Here is a 22120-nt window from a genome sequence, read left to right as displayed (position 1 = left end):
GACCCCTGAACCAAGATTACCACTATTTTGACCCGATTTACATTATCGTGTTGTAATTCACTGATAGATATTGAATGTGTTTTGCTAATTGCATGCCTACTCTGAATCCCTTCACCTTCCCCCGTTCCATTCCATATTGCACTGACGTCTGCTGTGTTAGGCAGCTTCAGGTTCAACCTATAGTTTGGTACTGAGATCTGGCTGGATGTGGTGGGATCTGTTATTCAAACTTACATGGCTCACTGCTCTACGGGAAAGGTGCAGGCCTGGGGCCTCGTTAAAGGCATGATAAGTAAGTGAAAACAGATGGCCGAAATAGTATAATCTCAAAGTCTAGAAAGGATCCTGTGCTAATGCTGTCCTAATCGGGGATAAGGCAGCCGATCACAGGAATCGACATGGGGAGTGCCTTATCCCCGATTAGGACGGCATTAGCTACGTACCCTTTCCAGACATTCTGAGATTATACTATTTGGACCATCTATTTTTACTTTATTATGCCTTGAAAAAGCCCCAGGCCTGTGCACTGTATGGGGCGAAACATGTGTTGGCTGGTTACTGTCTACAAAAAGTCCCTAATCACTGTAACAATGTTTGGCGATCATCAAGGACCACGTGATTAATAAATTACTACACCGCAGTATGATATATGGACTTTTGTATTGACTTTAACTAAATTGGAATCTAATATTGGATTCTCATTCCATTTATGAGTGACCTATACTATAAGTCTCTGTTCTTCATTGCACTGTGGATTTTTAGGGGTATAATCCACCTATAAGTTAGTTTATTAGAACACCGTTCTTGGGCCCCGTCTAAGGTGGCGTACAGTCACGGCCCGTGCAGGTAAGCACGCAGAGGGACTAGATGCGGGGGTGGTGCCGTAACAAACGACGTAATGGGGGAAAATGAAAGAAATAAAGCCACTTACCTTGCGCTTGCCGCATTGCTGATGCGGCGAGTGCAAGGTAAGTGGTTTTATTGATTTATTTCTTTTATTTTCCCTATTCGGTCGTTTGTCACTGCCCCGCCCCACCGCCCTTACCTGCATGGGCCGCAACTGGGTGCGTAGACTCCCTAAATCGTGCTATTGCTCCTTGTGGCACCCATAAGTGGTTAGACTGCACCTTCTGGGTTTTCCATGGACCTGTTTTGCCAGTGAAAACCTGGCGGAATCTATGCAGGGAAAAGTGCTCATGATGTGGGATCTCTGCACATAAAGATTCCTAGAGTTCTTGCTCAGAAAACTGACAGCCCACACCCAATGGGTGTGGTAATACGGTATCGGTTTTCCCAAGTATCTCTAAACTAGGCATCAGCAGAGTGATAAGCCTGCTCTGGATACTGTTAGAACACACCTAGCCACAAAAAGTTAGTTAATCAACCCAATATCTTAAATTGCTTAAGATGGATTATAGCAGGTGTACATTGAAATAGAGGAAGAAGCATAGCTTGTAGGGCCATAATTAGAAGCTGTAAATGTAATCTAGAACTAACCAGTGGTATTAAAAGGTGCAAAGAAACCACAATGTTTAGGATTCTTTTTGGCAAATCCTGCATCGGGGGGGCGAGGGGGGCACATGGGGCAAGCAGAGGCTACAAGGCCTCAATCACTGGGGGGTTGGGGGTCATTCGCCTCTAATGTCCCAGGTTTCATTCTAATCTTTACTCTGCAAAGGTGGGTCAAGTACAACCTCTTCACTATGTTAGTGAATGTGAGCAGTCACCAGCTTCTCTGGAAGGTGATGTGGGGGTGTCCAATCTCGGAACCCTGCAATCTCCTAGCAGTAGAATTACTGATTGCCCAACCCAGTGTGACTTTATTCTAAGCACTTAAAGCATAAGACTCCACAGAGTAGGTCACAGGTACACTCGGCAGACTGACGCATTGTGATACTGTGCCTTGGATCCTACACTGGGCGTACCTTCCACTACCTTGGTAATTGTAGGCAAGGTCTTCAGCTGGGTTTTAGCATATTTCTCTGGCATATTTTTTTAAGGCTCAGATGCAGACTACCCCTTAGTTACTAAGTCCCCTTGTCAACACAGTCTCACCGTGCTGTGGCGAGTCCTTTTCCGAATGATTGGCTTCTGCTTCTGTTAGTAGATGGTCCATCTGTAGGTACAACCCTACTTCCAGCAGAGGGCTGCAGACAACCATGACTTCTGGTGTCCTCACAGGGTTGCTCTAGATGGCAAAGGTCCCCAGTGGATGGCAGGCCTGCTGCTTAGGTTTGGCTGAGGTGTAACAGCTGGGCAACCAAGAATCGTAGCAGCAGAGCAGCCGCTGTAAAGGCTTCAGCAGCAGTCTACCTCGGGTGCAGTTCTGTGCCTCTGTCACAGTCTGTTGGCTGTGCATCCCGCTTTGGCTACAGTTCTTGGTTGTAGCAGCACAGTCCATCTCTGCTATGGTTTTTTGTGTACAGCGGTGATGGCCACTGCCCTCATGCTCACAACCACTTAGTACAGAGTAATTCCCCCCACTCCTTAGGACATGCAGTTTGTTCTCCAGTCTTCCTTCCTCTGGCAGACCCACACATCACCTGGGGTCACCTGCTTCTGGAGCTCTCAGGACAGGCTCCTATTAAGGGATGGTCGGCTCCTTCCCTCTCTCAGCAGGCAGATTGGTTTCTAGGCTCTTCAGATCAGAGGAACAGCTTCATCCATCAAGGCAAGACTTAAGGTGGTGAAGCCACTCACCTCTGGGAAGCTTGCTATCGGGCAGACACTGGCTGTGGTTGCACAGCCGTTCTCCGTGGGGTACTTTCTTCCTTGTTCAAAGAAGTTGGAACTGGGGCAACAAGTGGGTCAGTGGCTCCCTCTTTTAGAGTAAAGGCAGGTAGAAGATGTGGACTCTGCACTTTTCAAGCCCGTTTGAGTTGTTTTTCATTCGAGTTGTACTTTCCAGTCTGCTCTCCAGACACAACCTGTGTAAAGTGCTGCTCCTCGCAGCAGAGCAGACTCCAGCCTGGAGCTCCCACAACAAAGAAGCATGAGCTTTCTACATGCGGTGATCAGCAGCCACACTGAGCAGTGATCAGTCAAGGGATAAAATGCGGGCATAATGTAGAGGGGTCCATTTGGCCTTCATAACGGAGACTGCAGCGCTATCCTTCACCCCCACAATCTTCCAAATGGCAGTGCTACAGGAAGACTGGTCAGCAGCTCTTGTCAGCAAAAGGTGTAGCTGAACTTCCAAAGGAGCCTTGTCTCTTGTCCCCCTTCAGTGTGCGGCTTTCCTCCCTCCAGCTACAGGACCATACGCAATACACTGCCACTGTCTGGGAAAACAAACTGACCTCCATCTGGTACATAGGAAGAGGCCAGAGGCTTCCAAAAGGAACCCACAAACCTCTATTAGTCTGGCTCATCCATACACACAAATGTAACCGATAGACCACATACACAGACCTGCATAACAGCGCCTGAATACCCTCACGGGTGATTAGTCGCGCTATACAAGCCTGGATTGATTGATTGGTTGATACACTTGGTTTGTTAGCGCTAGTATCTGTGTTTGTGCTTTTTAGTGGAACATTATAATAGTGGGACTCCACACCTGTGATGCTGATGAAAAGGTCTGGACACAACTAGGGATTCGCAATACACAGTACACTGCAAAAGTTACTACATGCCTAACCCATGACAAGGCTGGGATTCAGTCCGCTGTCAGTAAAATGAGGACGCTTGGTGCACCTCTCCAGATCCCAAGATAGGTCCAGGACCTCAGGCATGTCACGTTAAAGGCCTAGGCCTGTAAGCCCCCTCTAGATTAGTGTGGAGCAAAAGTCAAGATACTCTGTCGGGAACTCTGGCAGGAGAACATGACTGTACACCATGCAGGGGCCATTACTGTCCCAAAAGAGGTAAATGCAAAATCTCCTACAACTTAGGGGAAATGGTTGTAAATTGAGGTGGCTGCCACTCAACCTGGTCTGAGTAGGACTGAACCAATCTTATGCAATATTTGACAGGGTGCTCTCCATACCCACCATGTGATGCTACACACCTAGGATCCTGCTCCCGTGCCAGTTATCTGTTGTGGCAACAGCACGTAGAATACCCACACCCATCTGGATGAACGGCACAATCACAGATGAGCTTTCCTCATCCACTGAGAAGCACAGCGCAAATGCTTCATGCACAGATCAGAAATCTACAAATTCCCAGTCAGTCACTGCATTCCCAGAGCGATGCATCACTTTTTTAGGTAAAAATCCTGATTTGTTACTACCATACACAGGTGCGTTTGAAGTGTATCTCGGAGACCCATATCCTATGTATGCATAAGACCCAAATCTAGCTAAAACTGAAAGGAGTGCTGTACACGCATCGCGGTCCAGAAAGAAAGGTGCAGGCAAAAGGGAGGGTGAGGCTGGAGAATGAAGTGAAGGTTGGAGGTTTATAATGTAGAGGCAGGGGTGCAGGAAGGCAGCCTCGTCTAGTGGGAGGGACTTTCAGAGGTGCTGCCGGTAAGATTGAGTTGTAACACTTCCATGGTGGTCCAGCAACAGGATGGTTAGTGTGACAAGATGGTACTTGAAGATGTTTTTTAATTTCATCTTAGTCTCCTTACAAAGTGTAGAAGGAATGGGCCTTGTCGACCTGGACAGGGACGGCATCCTAGATCTCTTGAGAATAGCTGACGAACGCCTGGCATCTCGTCTGCTTCCTACTGTACTTCCTGATTTACATTCTAATGATGCTGCACTCTCTGCAGGTATAGTTGGGTTCCATAGTTAACTTCCTTGTGGACACTGCAGCAGGCTTCGAGCAGGATTGTGGGTGTCCGCTAGAGCCAGTTTGCTTGTGACGCACTCTAGCAAGTCTGGAGGAGACCATGTACAATCTTCATCTTGTATCTATGGAAAACGCGGTCTCCAACATAGTAGGGCTAGCCAAATATTTCCTTCTATCTCTGCTTGTCAGCCTAGAGTTAAAATGGGATTTTACTAGTTTTAAATCTTCTGTACAGTTGTTTTGGGAACCTCCCTCAGTGGTACTAAATGGTGTCAGAACTTCTAAGGTGGAGTTGTGTATGGTGACCCAATCATCAACTTGAGATCGAACTGATAATTATAAAAAACATAATTACAAGCGTTTAGGTTAAGAATTTAGCAAGCGGTCATCGTTTTTTCTGTCCTTAGTTAACTTAATTCACAGGAAGTATAAGGAAAAGTGGCTGGGTCCTACTGGGCTCCAAAATGTCTGTATTCTGCTGGAGCTCTGGCACAACCCCAATGTCTGGCCTGGAAACATTGTTGGACAATGGGGGCAGGTCTTGGTACAGTCATCTGAGAATCACCGGGATTGTGTGGATCGCCACTTGGGCGGGAATCCGGCTAATTGCACCAGATGATTTATTCTGGAAAGGGGTTGGCCATTCTGGGGCCAGAACTGGCCTTTTACTACTTTTACTACTTTTTCTATCTTTGCTCTCTTTGCCACTGTTTCAAGCTAGCCTGGCTGAGGTGTTACCCCGAAACCGGTCCCGGGATGCTTGTTTCCTGTTCAGGAAGACCTGGCTTGGCAGTTCAGTCTGGACTGTTCCCATGAGTCACAGGGTCAAGACTGATTTGCATATGGCTGGGTCTGAACTGGGGTGGCGAAGTGAGCTAAAGAATGATGATGGATTCAACCCAGATCTGTGACTAGGGGTGAGTGTCTGGAAAGTTTCAGGGCTCCGTCTACCTTCTTGTGTCTGCCAGGATTATTAGATAACATTTCTTAATACAAGGCCTTTCCATAATGACTAATTTCTTGATTTTATGAAGAGGGAGCAGCTCTGAATGTCTGCTGATGCTGCTCTTTTTATACGATGGGCTCGGGCAGTTGATTGGTATTTCAAGCCTTGAACGGCAAAGTTCCCTTGGAGGCTTCGGCAGGGATCCTGCCATGGCAGACAGAAAAAAACTCTAATAGAGCTACGATAAAGGGAGGTCGGTCTGCACTAGGCTCACTGCAGATGTATGAAGGAGTAGGACCTTGCTGGGCCCACCAGCGGTGTCTGCAGCAATATGTGGCACCTCCCTCAAAAAGCACCTGACCGAGTGAAGCAAACTAAAATAACAAGGGCCCAGACCTCCCTAACACAAAAAGTGACAGACCTGCTAGGCCCACAGCCCCCGCCTCCTCAGACCCCTGTAGGTATCTAGGTACTCCGTGCAGCAGTGGTGGTGCACATCTGCAGTTAAAGTGAATGGATTATTAATCCTTGCCTTGACCAGGGGACCTCGCTTTGTAAAAAACGGATAGTCTGCCGCTTTCCAGAGGTCGCCACAGCCTTTGAATCTTTTCTTTTTTTTTTTGTGATAACATTTATTGAAATTTTACAATAATCACACAGAGTATCATCTTTGTTAGCATATTTGTCGACCACATTATACAAGGTAAAGGATATTGAATTGCGGTTACTGTTTCAACACTTCTGAGTTCATTCTTCCTCATTACCAATTCCACCATCGGTGATGTACATATATTTCCTCGATATACATTGCATGCCTTCCATTTCTTATCCCACTTCTTGGGGCAACCACGAATTATGAACTCTTCCTTTTCTGCTATCATACATCTATCAAGCTCCTGTACCCATAGCCGTACAGATGGTGCGTCTGCAGTCCCCCAGTGACACGCTATTTCATGTTTAACTAAGGTAAAGCCTAGTGTTGCCGTCTGTTGCTCAATCTCTGTGAAGTCTGTAGCTACCCATATATTAGGTAAGCCCATCTGAGGCGTAAGAACTAACTTTTTCCCCAGTGCGGTTTGAAGTTTAGTCGTGGCTCCCTCCCATATCGGTTTCACAGCAGGGCAGTCCCATATCATGTGGTAAAAAGTGGCCACCTGTTGGCACCCCCTAAGACAGAGCGCATCCTTTCTAGCACCTATCTTAGCCAGGACGACCCCAGTCCGGAGTTGAATCAACCGGAAGCGGAGGGTAATAGCCGCCTCTCTAGGAGACATCAGGGCCTTTCTCCAGTCCTCTTCCGCAATGGGTCGAATGTCGCTTTGCCACTTCTCTCGGAGTGGCTCGAAAGTGTCGGGTAGGTTATTACACAACTTCTTATATGTTAGGGAAATGGCCTTCGAGTGTATCGGCCCATCTAATAACCGGTCCTTTAGTGGCGACGACTCTGGTATGTCTTTGAAGTCAGTAAAAGCAGTCAGAAGGGTGTCAATTCTGCAAGTAGCAAAACAATTCTCCTTGTGCCATGTGGTATGTTTCTTTCAGTTCCCCAAAGCTAAGAATGGAACCTTTTTTGATCAAATCTCCAACCTTTGAGATTCTAATCAAGTCCCACTTGTCAAACCCCGGTTGGTGACATAGGGTACCTAGTCTCTGGGTCTGCCACAAGGGTGTCGCCTTTGTGAGGGTGTTTGCCCAACCCAACCGGGAGTTCGCCTGGCGCCAGATGTTGATCGTGTGAGACGTGGGTCCAATAAGCTTTTGTTTTTTGACTTTGGAATAGAGTGCGCCCTCGTCCAGTTTGATAACTGTCCAGCACATATGCCGAATCATTTGGAGGGTGGTACATCCAATGATTCACCGCCACCAGCTGCGAGGCCCAGTAGTATAATTTTAGGTCTGGAAGGGCTATGCCACCATTGTACCAACCCTTGGGTAGCTTTTTCAGTGATACACGAGGGGCCCTGCCATCCCACAACAAGGTAAGAACCTCACTCTCCACCTCCGCAAAATATGTATCTGGAACACGGTTCAGACAGTTCTGGAGAATATATAGAAACTGCGGGAGAGCAAGCATCTTAAAGAGGGCGGCCCGGCCCACCAGGGATAGCGGCAGAGACCTCCTGTGCCTCACATTGGTTCGAAACCGGGCCAGTGGAGGGGCCAGATTATGCTATGAAACTGGGCCGGATTTGCTGTGACCTATATCCCCAGATATCGAAAACCATCCCTAGCCACCTCTAGCGTGCAATTCGCTGGAAGGGGAGGAACCTGCCCACGAAGCATAAACAGTACAGATTTGTTCCAGTTGATGGCGTAGCCGGAATACTTTCCAAAGTTTGTGAAGCTGTCCAGGACAGCACGGATGGACTTATAGGGGGAGGCAAGATAAAGCAATATATCGTCTGCGTATAATGATATTCTATCCTCCTGGTCCAGTGTCCATTTCCACCCCCGCACCATTGCATCCCGCCGTATCCACGCCGCGAGTGGCTCTAGCATGAGGGAAAATATCAGTGGCAACAGTGGGCAACCCTGTCGGGTACCCCTTCTCAAAGTAAAAGCACGGGACGTGTAGTTGTTAACTCGTATTTGACCCTGTATATCTGTATAGAGCAGCTGTATCCACCTCAAAAACCTCGGACCAAACCCGAACCTCACAAGGACCTCAAATAAGTATGGCCATTCTATAGAGTCAAATGCCATAGAGGCATCCAGTGAGCGGACCACTGCATCTTCCTCCAAATAGTCTCTACGTGCCAGTACATTATGGAGACGACGGATATTAAGTGTCGTGTTCCTACCGGGATAAACCCCGATTGGTCCGGGTGAACTAAGGAGGAGATCACTGCAACCAACCTAGTCGCAAGTACTTTTGCCAATACCTTAGCCTCTACATTAATCAAGGAGATTGGTCAATATGACCCGCAGTTGTCCCTGGGTTTTCCAGGTTTGCGGATAACTACTATGGTAGCTAGACGTTGATCTTGTGGGAGGAGTCCAGTCTCATAACTCTCGTTGTACATGGCCCGGAGATGTGGGGTTACCTGAGAGGCAGTCACCTTCAGGAACTCAATAGGGGTGCCGATGGGCCCCATCGCATTACCCGATCGGATTTGAGTAATGGCTTTCTGAATTTCCTCATCAGAGAGGTAGCTATCAAGGGTATCTCTTTCCGATTCGGAGAGTATGGGTAGGTCACTGTCTGAGAGGAGTTGGCGGGAATCCTCTGCAGTGTAGGTGGTAGAGGGAGAATAGATTTTCTCGAAATGATTTGCAAACGCCTCCGCTATATCTTTGGGATGTGTGACCGTCGCACCATCAGGCAGTTCTAGCCGTTGCACCAATCTATCCCCTTGGTCCCTTTTCTCTAACCACGCTAGTGTCTTCCCGGCCCTATCTCCCAATTCGTATAGCCTATGTTGGATATTAAGATGTTTGGCCATCATATGCTCCCTCGCTTTTAGTTTGTACTCTTCTTGTTTGAGTATGAGACGGTGCTGTGTGTCGTTTGTTGGTCTGCTGGCACTTTCTAATTCCAATTGCTTAAGCTCATCCTCCAGCTGGAGTAGTACTCGACGTTTATTCTGTATATAGCCAGTTTTTAGTGACAGAGCCCGCCCCTTCAATACCACCTTAAATGCTTCCCAAATAGTAAGCGCCGAATCAACCGACCCTAAATTATCTTCAAAGTAGTTCCTGGTGTCTGTGCACAGCTCCTTTTTAATATTCGGTATTTTCAGCAACCACGGGTCTAGCACAATCGTTGTGCGAGGCATTTGCTCCCAGTGTGTGTATTCGATCCATACCGGGGAGTGATCTGAGATCCCTCTCGGTATAACCACCTATTGTGGCCGCATGAGTCTGGAAGTAATCAATGCGGGATGAGCTCCTATGTGCATTAGAAAAGTAGGTAAATTGCGGTGTGTTTAGGTGCACTGCGCGTCCTACATCCATGAGGCCCATAACCATTGTAAATTCTGCCATTAGCCTGTTCGGCTTAGCCCCCGGTCGTTGTGGGTGCCTATCAATTGTATCGTCAATGGTCAGGTTATAGTCCCCTCCCATGATCAGCGTGCCTACGGGAAGGCCAGTTAGTATCTTGCCAAGGTCCGCTAAGGCTTCTTTACCTAGTGCCGGTGGCAAGTATAGTGAAATTATGTTAAGCGCTCTTCCCTCCCACTGAGCCGCCAAAACAGCAAATCTGCCCCCGGGGTCGGCCCATGTCCGGTGTGCAATAAGGGCCAAGTATTTCTTAACCAAAATACCGGTTCCTCGTGAGCCTGTAGTGTAGTCTGCGTGTACTAAAAGTTTATATCCCCACCTTGTAAGGGCTTCAATTTTTATTCCCCACTAGATGTCTCTTGTAGCAGCACCACGTCCGGAGGCTGGCGTTTCAGGTACTGCTGAACAACTCCCCACTTGATTGTTACCCATCCCATTTACATTCCAGGTAAGGATAGAAAGCGATATATCCCTGCATCCCCCATCATCGAACAGGTGGAAAGGCATAGTCCAACAGCGGTATGCGTAATATGGTTGGCATGAAGAGCCCCAGCACTACCTCGCTCTTCCGGTCCCCCTCGAACCCCACTGCAGTAAGGAACTCCGTATGTGGCAATCCTTGGTCAATACAGCAGAAACCCACCAAATATAGCGGCTGTCCATCCGTAGCTAGGTTACCCAGCCCATGGAGCAGGTCAAACGGATAGGTCACACATAAGCAAAGCTACCTAGTGATAAAATATCACAATGCAAACCAACGAAACCATGACCCTGTGAACACCCCCCTCGATCCCTCCCCTCCCCCACTGTCCTCGCCCCCCTGCCCGTGGATTTAGAACTACCCACTCCCAAACATGGCAGAGTGCCTCTCTCCCCCCTAGGTTGAGGAAAATGCGCGGGGTTAGTCAGTTCCATCCCCCGCATGTTCATATCACATTAGTATGAGTTCTGCCATGCACGGTCTGTAACGGTCAAGTCTTGTGTGGACCCCCATCTACAGGGCCCAACTTTGTAACCCAGATTACCAGCATCCAACTTCAATGTCTTGTGCAGAGTAATACTCTGTATCTCTTTCCCCCCCCCCCCCCCCCCCACCATACTTGCGTGTCCGGCGGGGTTCCCACACTCTTCAGGTCCCGCCGACGATTTGTCACTTCGACTCCTTCGTCTGGCCTTCTACCTCCGCGGAGTTGTTCACAAGTGTTTTCGGGCGGCCTCCATTCTGTTGGCTCGATCTGCCACTGCGATCTCGTCTCTGGCTCCCAGCTCTGGTCCATCCCTCCATTCAGTCCCACACTTCCTCCGGAGACTCAAAGAACCATGGCTTCCCGCCCGATTCCACTCTGTTTGGCCGGGAATAGCATAGCACATTTGATTTCCCTGTCCCGAAGTTCCTGTTTCACTGCCTGAAAGCTGCGGCGCTGGGCCTAGACCTTAGCCGTGAAGTCCGGGAAGAAGGCCACTTCACTGTTGCCTATTTTCAGTGGGGGACTAGATCTGGCCGCCTGTAGGATAATGTCTCTATCGCGGTAGTTAAATACCCGGGTGATAAGCGGCCTCGGAGGAGCCCCGGGGGTCTGGGCTGGCCCCCGGGCACTATGTGAGCTCTCTCAATTGAAAAGTAACTGGAAAAGGCCTTGGGTTTAAGGTGCTTAGTGATGAGTTCCTCCACGTAGAGGTCTGCCGCTGGCCCCTCCTCCCTCTCCAGAACTCCCAAAATGCGTACATTATTGCGACATGCGCACCCTTCATAGTCCTCAAGTTGTTGCGCCATCCGCTCCTGTTTCTTTTGCATTTCGGCCATTTGCGTTTGGAGCTCCGACGTGTCTGTTTTCAGAGCACCAGTCACTATTTTAAGCTCTTGAACCTTCTCATCCATCTTCCGAAGGTCTGCCCTAATGAGGGATACTTACACTATTGCAGAGTCTTAACGAAGCACGCACTCCATTTATCACCGCCATAACATCATGTAGTGTCGGCTCTGTCCCTTGCTTGGAAGCAGTTTGTGCCACTTCTTTCTCCATTGGTGGCGGCTCAGTCATGCCGCCTGCTTTGGACCAAGCAAACTTAGGCAGTTGTTCCTGTGCGTTAGCCTTAGTCCCCCTGCCTCCCGCCGCCATAGGTGCAGAGCGCCGCCTCCGGGGTCAAGATAGAATCCGATTCTATGTGGGGCGGTATCTATCACCCTTATAGGGAGGGCAGAGGTGTCGTCGCCAACTTGTTGACTCGGAGAACCCTCCGTGGGAACTTGCGGCTCCCTGTAGCGTTACTGTGTTCAGGTCACCCACAAACGAGTCCTGCCCAGGTGGTGCCTCTTTCTCCTTATGTGAGCAGAGGGGATCTCAGCAGGGACTCACCTTTGGCCCAATTTGCCCTGGGGGGGGGTAGAGTTTCATCCACAACGGTAACTCCTGCCAATCAGCGCCCTACGACTCTCACCTCCCCTGTACACGCGGCTCACTGTCCGGTAAGGGCTGCGCGGTGGCACTCCCCCAATACTTGTTACAAGATAGGTTCCACAGTCTCCACTCTGGCCGAGCTTCATGCACGAATAAACAGTCTATTACCCAGTAATCTCAATGGGGTTTTTCCCTTTGCTTATAGTAAGATGCATCGTCCGCCGTTGGCAGGAATTAGTACTGTCACTGCTGGGGGTGTCGTGATTCCGGGGCGCGCAGGCCAGTGACCACCAGCCCCACTAAGTCAATCAGGCAGGTAGTGGCAGACCAACCAGTAACGGGCCCCGGGGTGTTTTGGGTTACTCCGCCTGACCCTCCCACCCCCTGCTCCAGCAGGCACCCCGTGCATAATGTGTGGGGCGCAGGTTACTCATGTGGCATTGGTGACATCGCTGTATAAGTATTGATTGTGGCCAGACTCCTCTTTAGTATAGGTGCCACCTGCATCCCTCAGTTGGAGGCCGACCGCCTGGGCCCGGGCAGTATCTCAGGCCGGGGCCCCAGTAGACAAGCCCACCGCCTTTCTCATGGTAGGCCTTCGGCCCACAGCTGCGGCCACACTCCACCTCCGGAGGCACACCAGGCCAGTGCACGGTGTCTCACAGCCCCGTCCAACGCCGCAGCATTCAGCCCGTAGGAGCTCACGGTCAGCACAATGTCCCTCGCTCCAGCGCCGAGTAAGCGCGGGCCAAGGGCAGTCTATTTCACACAGGCCCCGGAGCCGGGACCTCGAGTAGGAGCGCCGGCCGCAGGGCTCTCACCTCCCGGTTCTGACGTCCCGCGTGGAGTCTCCACCCACGCTGCTGTCCAGTCTCTCTCCCAGTCCGAGGCACCAATGAAGCCCAGCGGGCGCCGCAGGACCTCTGTCGCCGCTGCCGTCACCTCTTCACGTCTTTACCCGCCGCCAGACTTCGGAGCGCCGCCATTACCACTCCGGCTCCATCTCCGGGAAGGGTGCAGGATCGCAACTTCTGGCCAAATTTCCCGCACGCCAGGTAGGAAGCTCAGCTCCGCACAATCGCCGCTGGTTTAGGGACTTGGATGGCACAGGATAGGGCAGGATCGCATGCGGGGATCCGGAGCACACTTAGGCAGTGGCCATTCTCGCTGGCTGCTAGCCAAGCCCCCCATAGCCTTTGAATCTTGATTAGCGCTTGGCACACCACCCTTGACTGGTCCTTGTTTCTTACGAGTTAGAAAGCGGTGTAAGAAGAGCTCCTTTTCATGTTGCTTGTGGGGCCTGGGGGTGTTGTAACCTCACTAGTGTTTGTTCACAGGAGTTTGATGCATGGATTGGAGTTATGGAGACCAATAGGCTGATGAACCTTCCCTGCTGAGCTACCACATACCCACCTAACCTGCCGCCACCCAAACCCGGAGGCACGAACAGAATGACCATGCAGCAAGAGAAAAGTGGTGGCTAATGGAACTGTACCTGCATAGTTGTCTTATGCAGTGCTTTATGCAGCCGACCTTAAGGGGTGTGTAAATACAAATGCAACCCAATAGTTTAAAAGAAATGAACTGGACTGCAGATGGCCAGGATGGGCATGTATGCACTGGAGTTGGTAGTGTTCAGACCGTCAGGAAGTGAAGTGATGGAGTGAAATGATTGCGACGGGTTACAGGCATTTCATATTGTCCAGCCCCCATCCCAGTAACCGGTACCCACCTGGATGATGGGGCAGCCAGGTTTTAGCCACAGGAGAAGGCTGAAGATGATCGCTAAAGCAGCAAGTATTTATACTCCAAAGTAATACGGCTTCGTCCTTAAGGCGTTCTGCAGTTTTTGGTCTGGAAGAAAACCTAGAAGAAAAGACCTAGCTAGAGTACAAAGATATAAAAAATAAAAAATGAATGTTCAGAAAACGAATACCAGGGAATGTTCTGATAGACTCCATGTCAGTCAAAATACATCACTGCAGTTCACAAGCAGCTGCTCTATTTAATAGGTGTCAGAAGTGATTGGGCATCCTGCAATCTCTGAGGAGCTGCATTGTGACGGATACGATGCAGAGGGGAGGACATGGGTGAACTGTAGCCTGTCCAGTGTTCTGAGCCTCGGTGGCTCTTTGGCCATCGCTGGAGACCATAAGGGAGCAGAAGTGCTGCCACAGCCTGGCATCTGTGCGCTGCCACAGCCTGGCATCTGTGCGCTGCCACAGCCTGGCATCTGTGCGCTGCCACAGCCTGGCATCTGTGCGCTGCCACAGCCTAGCTTTTCTGCACTGCTGATGCTACCGCCTGGCATCTCTGCACTGCTACCGCCTGGCATCTCTGAACTGTCTCAGACCACCACTTCCAGAAACTCCATTTCTGCCCAGACGGTCTTGCATATGCAGGATCTTTAGTGGCCTGCCCGGAGCGGCCTGTGCCAAGTGTGGACAAAGGTAGCTTGGCATAAAGTCACTTCGGAAGGACACAGGGTGTGAAACATTAACAAAATATGGGTTGTAGAAACCCACTATTTGAATGCTTTGTATAATCCCTTTCTTTTGATCACGTATCCTTTGTATAGCATTTATCCAATGTCCTCTTGATGTTGCTCTCAGCAGACCTTGCCCAGTATCAGACACTGTGCACTGCCCCGGTCTGCTCCACGGCGCACTTTGAACTGGGTACAACGGGTGCCGGCTGGGTCCAAGCCTGGATAGAGGTGTGGCGCAGCGGCCAGGGCCACTGCCGCCGGACACTGGGGATCATGGTTCGATCATGGCAGGTCAGCCCAGCACCATGTGACTCTGGGCAATAGCTCGTGTAATCCTCCCGACGGCCCCCAGCGCCGGGATGCCTACGGGTAGCAGTGCGCTTTACAAATGCTGGATATACACCCTATCACAAGAAGTGCTCTGCCTTCAGCGCCTGCCTTGGAGACAGCACATTAGTGAACAGCAGAGCGTCTGTTTGAAGCCACTGGTTGCCTTTCACTGTTCACAGGCCAACCAGCTTGCATTTCAAAGGGGAGGGAACAGAGATGTCCTTGAAGACAGGAGCAGTTAGTTACTGCAATGGCTTGCAGGAGATGTCTGGGAGTGGGTGGTTTGTTGGACCTTTTCAGGGCACCATCGGGTGATCATTGACTGCGCGCCCCCTGTTTGTAGTGCAGAGTCCATGCTCCCCCGATAGCTCCTTTGCCTCTGTGCCGGCATCTATAGTACGGCGTGGGCTCACAGGCAAGTGTATCATCATTTGCATGGGGTCACAATTAATTTATTAAAACAAGGCAATTAACAAATTATTTACAGCATTTCATATAAACAGGGAAACGCATGGAGACAGAGTGTGTTGGGTAAAGCTTCAAAACATTTGTGATAAATGCTGGATTTCGCGCCCTACCTGAAGTAAAAAAACTAAAAAGTTGATTTGCTAACATAAATTGTTAGACTAATATCAAAACTAATTCGATTAGTGAATCAGTACGCAAAAGGAACTCTAAAGTAGGGAATAATTAAAATTGAAAACATCTAACATTATTCGGGGCGTCTTATTCCAGAATCTCTGTATAGTTAGACATTTGCCCTAAAGAAGAGAAGTCTCGAATAGTTATGACTGTTCTTTTTTTTGCCAGAAAAGAGACGTGGTCGCCACACAGTATATAATTGACCAACACTTATACGTTTCTTTGTATTTGAGCTTTAAGGCTGTGGCTCGAATGTAATTTTACAAAATTCAAACGAGGAAGTATGGGAGCCAGCGTGATTTTTATTGTTATACTTTTATATTCTTTGGCTCCGCTGCTCTACTGAGATGAATAGAGTTCAACCCTATTTACATCTCTTCAGGAATCTAAAACTTTTATGTCCAGTTTAAAAAATCTGATCATCACAAATATAGAACTTTCACCTATTTCCTCATGTTTACAATATAATTCTCCATGTTCCATGAAATCTACCACTACCAGTTAAGAATCCATATAGACATGTTTTTCATTTTACATTGAGCTTAAATGTAGGAAATTAATGAACAATGTGCTGTTGTGTAGTGTAAGGCAAAAACTTTGTAAAAGAGCTGATACATTCTACGCCAATGTCCTGTCACAGTTATGATCTGAAACCCACTCACATTAGGGGGGGAAGAGGAAAAACTCCTACTTCAACCTACACTATAAGTAACCAACAACACAAAAAAGTAGGTGTAAACAGACTTGCGCTATAGAGTCAAGTGGCAAAAGTAGTTTGTTTGAAAAACTGCCCTCCACCACAAAGTTGTGGCATGCTTCATCATAGGGCTTGCTAAACAACACCCCTGCACAGACCAACGCCTGGGGTGGAGCCAAAGGGAGGGGAAGACAATACAAACATAAAGAAAAGTAGGGATCAATAAAGCAATTACAAGTGCAGATTTATAGTGTCTAAAACTGGCTCAGGAATATCCACTTTCCTACTTTATTCCCAGGAATATCCACTTTCCTACTTTATTCCCGGATTTCCTGCTAAGTATTAAAATAGAATGAAGGATGGTGGTGAGTGGGCTGATTAGTAACCCTTCACCCCTCCTCTCTGCATGTATGTCAACATGTTTCTGCCAGTTATTTTGTCTTTTGCAGCATTCGTCAGGACCAAAAGATCCCCTGTTACCCTCCTTTCCTACCTCATTTGAGTAGTTCGTGGTTAGACCCTTTTTGGTCTCTAGTTGTGTAGTCACACTGAAGAAGTACCGGTATGTGGAAATATAAACGTATAAACAAAAAGAATGTGTAAATAATGTCATATACAAACACAAGTGCACTTCTTTGCTCATTTGCAAGCGTAAAATAAACCAATGGGGTCTAGTTTGCATTTTCCCTGATTCACCTGGGTTCAGGTCCACACATTCACCTGTACATACTAGCTATCCTTCTCAATTTCCAGACCAAGCAATAATATGTCATCATGAGGAGAAAGCCACGCCAAGTATCGCCCGGAGTCGCGATACCGTCACACACAGCAAACTGAAATATCTTACCGAGTGCCATAGTTGTTGAAGCTCGAAATGGCGTGGGAGCGATGGCGACTCCCTGTAATCCAACACTGGTTTTAGTGGGAAATAATTCATAGGGTTAAAACATGTATATTCTGCTTGTCCCATGTATTTCTTGTAAACCAAGGTCTCGGTATCCGCCCCATCTACTGCTGGCCCATGAACAAGGTTCGTGGGTCATTCCGAATTTGTCCATAACTGAGTTTATGCCTTCCATGCCCTTCTTTAAGTAATCTTGCCAAAGTGACCCTTTTCTCAGATTATTTCTATAGATATCCTCTGGTCGGCCCCCGCATTTACCCTTCTTACTTTGTCAAGGTGGGGCCGCCGCCCAGAATCCGTCTCCGTGCGCCGGTAATTGTAATCGGTCTGATGATATTCAGATGAAGGACGGACTTAATCAAGTTCGTTTTCATTCTAAATAATCCAGAATTTTGTCCATATCAGACATTAGTTTTATTAAAAAAGTCATGGTTTGTATTGCATGAGACTCCTATTGCAAACAGAATATTATTGATTATTTCCGCATAGAGAAATCTATACAGTGTATTTCCGGGTATATGTGTTCTGTACCATTGTGCACGGTACCCTGTCTTCACAAAGACTTTGCATAGTGTCCATTGCAAACACTATATCTAGCGCCAGGATCTTAGTGCACTTATAAATATATTGTGTTTCTCACTACCCAACCATTGTATTCTTGGAGTTGTGGTTCGTCAGTCATAACGTGGAAATCATATGTAGTAGCTGTGAGTGACTGACTTATGGATGGATAAATTCGTGTTCACAACCCACTCAATGCATTCCACAGGATTTCATCATTCAGACCATTTTCATGGCTGCGGATTGTGTACATCCATTTCTGTTCCCTACTGTAGTAGGGATGTTGGGTTTATCCAGTACTGTCCAGTGAATATCATCATGGAGTTTCTTCTCCAGTTAATGTGTTGTGAATTTTGTCATTGCTTTTTGACGCCTGATGTTACTCTTGTGTTCCATTATCCACATCTTGACTTTCCGTGTTGTCATGCCTATATAGTAGCCCTTCACGGGCATTTTATGAGGTAGATCACGTGCTCAGAGTTGCAGATTGTGTGTTGCTTCTGCTCCCAAGGGTAATTCAAACCTACGTCAATGCTTTTGATATCTTCCGTGAGGTTACAGACGTTGCATGCACCACACCAGGTGTGGCCAGCTAATGGTGGTAGATCCCAGAGTCTGTCTACCTTGTCCTTCATGGCATGGCCTAGTATGCACAAGTAAATCCCTCAAATTGGCACTCCTCTTGAAGGAAAAAGAGGTTTCTCAAGGTTAAGCCCATTAGAGTTCAGAATGCGCCAGTTCCGGAGTACAATACGTTTTATGTTTGAGGCAGTGCTAAAAGTTGTTACACAAATTGTATTAATTACTCGCGGTTTATCTATACTTTCCAAAAGGGCACTCTGTTGCCGTTGGATGGTCTTTTCTGTGCGTTTCTTATGATCCTAACCAGGTAGTTACTGTTCTGAAGTTTTTCCGCCAGTTCTGTTGATTGTTTTTTAAATCCCTTGTATCTGAACAGTTCCTGCGAAGACTGAGAAACTGACCCACTGGCAGGTTTTCCCTCCGTGATTTGGGGTGAAAGCTGTTGTACAATTCCTGTCTGTGGGTTTGTGGAAAACCTGAGTCATGAGTTTGCCTTCTCGAAGTACGAGCACGAGGTCCCTCATAGTTCGGCTCAGATTTCACGCATACAGAGCCAATGAAATTCAGCAGTTATATGTATCTGGGCTAACTACAACATACGCCCCCGCAATGCACTGCTTATGACCTCACATATTACATCACTGATGACCTTGTCAGTGACGTCACTGATTAAATCTCCGGTGACCTCACTGATGACCTCATCCAGTGATTGTGAGTGGGTTCTACATTTTTGTGTTAAACATATATACTAATGCACCACAGAAGTTAAATTAGTGTACTTTGTATACTACTGAGTGATTGCTTTTTTTTAACATAGTTTGAGTCACTGTGTGCGAGTGGGTGTCTGAGTAGCTGTGTGGGCGACTTAGTGGTTGTGTGAGTGGCTGTATTGACGAGTGGGTGTGTCAGTGGCTGTATGGGTCGGTGAATAACCCCTTTCCAGGAACTTGTTGGATTCGCTGTTTGATAGTGCGTTCTTCTGTACGTACAAGAAACACAAATCACCATGGTCCCATACTTTGCATATGCTTGGGGGCAGTACTTAGTAGCATTTTGGTAGGTGTTTTTGTGGAAAATTGTATGAAAAAGCAGACTGGGTACAGGTGCTACTGTGTGAAGCATATAAGGAGAACTTTATTTTGGTTTCAAAACATTTGTGACCTGCATCCCCTTTGGGTTTAGAAATTGTGCTTGCTGTGGGATTTCGAACACCACTTAATCTCCAGTGCAGGTTGTTGTACACAAACCCTTACTTACATCTTATCTTTATACAACTTCATGTGAAGTGTATTACGGACTGCACAGTATTCCATCGTGCCAAGTCTTGGGGGATGATTAGAGAAGGGCAATGGAATGTTTTCGAGTTTGAATTTCTATCAAACTTCAATTATTGTGATCAGTTTGAGGCGTGCCTGAAGAAGTTTAATGTGAGCGTTACATGAAGAAACTTTGCATGATTCTGTAGCACGGTTTCAGAATACGAAGCGGGTAGAAGATCAGGTTATTGCACCCATGTAACTAATTGGTCAACAGCATAAGCCAATTAGAAACCAATTCATGCAGAGGTGTGATAGTGGAAGAACTAGGGGAGAAACTGGCTCTGTGGGCCCAACATTACAAGCAGTAGCTGATCTAACCAAGAGGAGAGTAGGGCTGTTCTTTTGTTCTGAACACTAAGACATTTAGAAGGAAAATATCTAATACAGATGATGACGAGGAAATGGAGACCTCAAAAGGATTTAGAAGGGGTTGATACTGCTAGGAGCTGCATAAGTGGGAAACCATATCCGAGCGGCGGGTGACAATCGAGTGAGTGCCAAGGAGTTTACAGGCCAAAGGATTACACACAATGAGTAAACTGAGTTACCTGCTCATTAGTTTATTGTGCCCAATTCATCCCATTTTTAAATCGGAGACTTAGTGCCCCGTAGCTGCTGTCTGAGGGGATTACTGGGTATGTCTCGGTGCCCATGAAACACGACTTCAGCGTGGTATGTGCCATGCCCCACCAGTGTGCTTCATGGAATTTGTGCAGCATGTTTCAAAGAAGACTTTCCATGAATTACAGATTTTTTTTGTTTTGGTACAACTGATGTAAACCGAGTTTTAAATGTTTTTGACTGGTTATTTGGTGTTGCGCCTCGAAGTCTTTACTGTATCATCCAAGGATGGCTAGTATAATGGAGTGATTGAATAGACCCATGATGGAGTGAGAAAGATAACTGATGGCCACGATGCAAAAAGGGCAAAAAAAGCATTTGGTTAGACATAGGCCCCATACAACAAGAGGAGAAGCACCTAACCAGCTGATTACCAGGAAGTGTTGGTTGAATGGACTGGTGAAGTGCAGGGAAGAGTAGAAATTTGAGAGGAAGGACGCAAAAAGCAGTTGGGATGTAAGGAAGGCTCTAAACCTGTCCATGTTAGTCTCCGAAATAAGGTAGGAAGGGCTCATAATTTTACTCCGCTTTTCAGGTCACATGTTGAATACATTCAATTAACCGTTTTTCAGTGTAAACCTGAAGTTTTATTTTTGACCCAATTTAATTTCATCAGCAATACGCATTCTCAAACACACCCTGCCTAAACCGGGAAGTAAAAAAAGTCCGTGCTAGCTACAGTGCTTGAATCCATCCCGGTACTTGTGAGTAGCGAAGGCACTATACATTCTAGAAGCTTCTCTATATGGATGCAATATTCTGATTTCCTAGCCGAGGATTCAGAGCAGAAAGTAGGTTATATTTGCCACATTGATTAGGTGCCATAAACTCTAAGATCTCCATACCCCTTACTGGTGAGCTAACACTTCATGCTGAAGCAGTGGCAAGTTTGCTGCATCAAGTTTAGAATCTTTCTCAGAACCTCATGCCCCTCGATGCACGCTTCCGCTATAGTTCAACCTTCAATAAACTACCAACCATTCACTGCAAAAAGGGGCCCAGGAAGCCAATGCAAATCTCGTCGGTGGTATGACGTGCGCCCGGAAGGGATCAGCCCTACTTTTTTGTGTTGTAATTCTTTATTCTTGTATCAAATATATATGGGGAAAATAGATGTGGCGGGATGAAAGGAGGGAGTGAAAAGATGAAAGCCATGAAAGTACATGATGCATGCTGGCGAATTATAAAATAAAAAGGGTACATTAATGAAAGCCTATAGCGAAGTGACACATAAATGGAGTTAACGCCCTTGATTGTGACTCTTAGTATGAAATTAAATCAATATTCGTAAGCATGAACAGCAATTGTGTTGTCTACCCTAAGATTTACGATTCTAAGTTTTCTGCGTCTGTGGGGGATAAAAGAGGAGGGTAGGGATTGCATTCTGCATGGGTAGAAACAGAGTTAAATTAAACATATTGAACAGAATTTCTTCATTTCCATTCGGTAAGCCTGACGTAACCAAGAAAAGGAAATATAGTTGGTGATAACAGCTGCGATAATATTAACCCTAGTAGTCGCGTATCTGCCTCGAAAGTGTGTGCCGAAGCTGCTGCGGATGGCAACTCGGTGTTGATGTAGAACGGATATATGTTCTCATTGCAGAAAGGAGAGCATGAGAAAAGTGGGGGTGGGGGGAGAGCCGCATATGTGAAAGGGGTAGGTGGGGGGGGTTGGTTGGAGACCATTGGTCACATACCTTGTTTGTTAGGACCTAGTATTATCCTGGAGGGGGAGGGGTGTGGAGTGGGGCTTCGGGCGCTAGGGGTGGATATCACTGGATAGCTATGGCATCCCTGACATGTTCGTGACAGGGCACTATGCCATGTAACACTGCCTACACCATACGCTGAGTGGTGTCCTCTCCGGTGTGTCCAACAAATCCTAGG

At 47.5% G+C, this 22120-nt stretch overlaps 1 protein-coding gene across 5 annotated transcripts in view; it reads left to right on the top strand.

The window, feature by feature from the left end:
- The window catches only part of RAB11FIP5 (RAB11 family interacting protein 5), a 334850-nt gene that overhangs the window by 255866 nt on the left and 56864 nt on the right, over positions 1-22120 (top strand). The window lies entirely within an intron of this gene.

Source organism: Triturus cristatus, chromosome 2_2 (assembly GCF_964204655.1).
Source record: "Triturus cristatus chromosome 2_2, aTriCri1.1, whole genome shotgun sequence".
Classification (NCBI taxonomy): domain Eukaryota; kingdom Metazoa; phylum Chordata; class Amphibia; order Caudata; family Salamandridae; genus Triturus; species Triturus cristatus.
The sequence above is the reverse complement of the archived record's forward strand: the minus strand, read 5'-3'. Positions and strand labels throughout refer to the sequence as shown.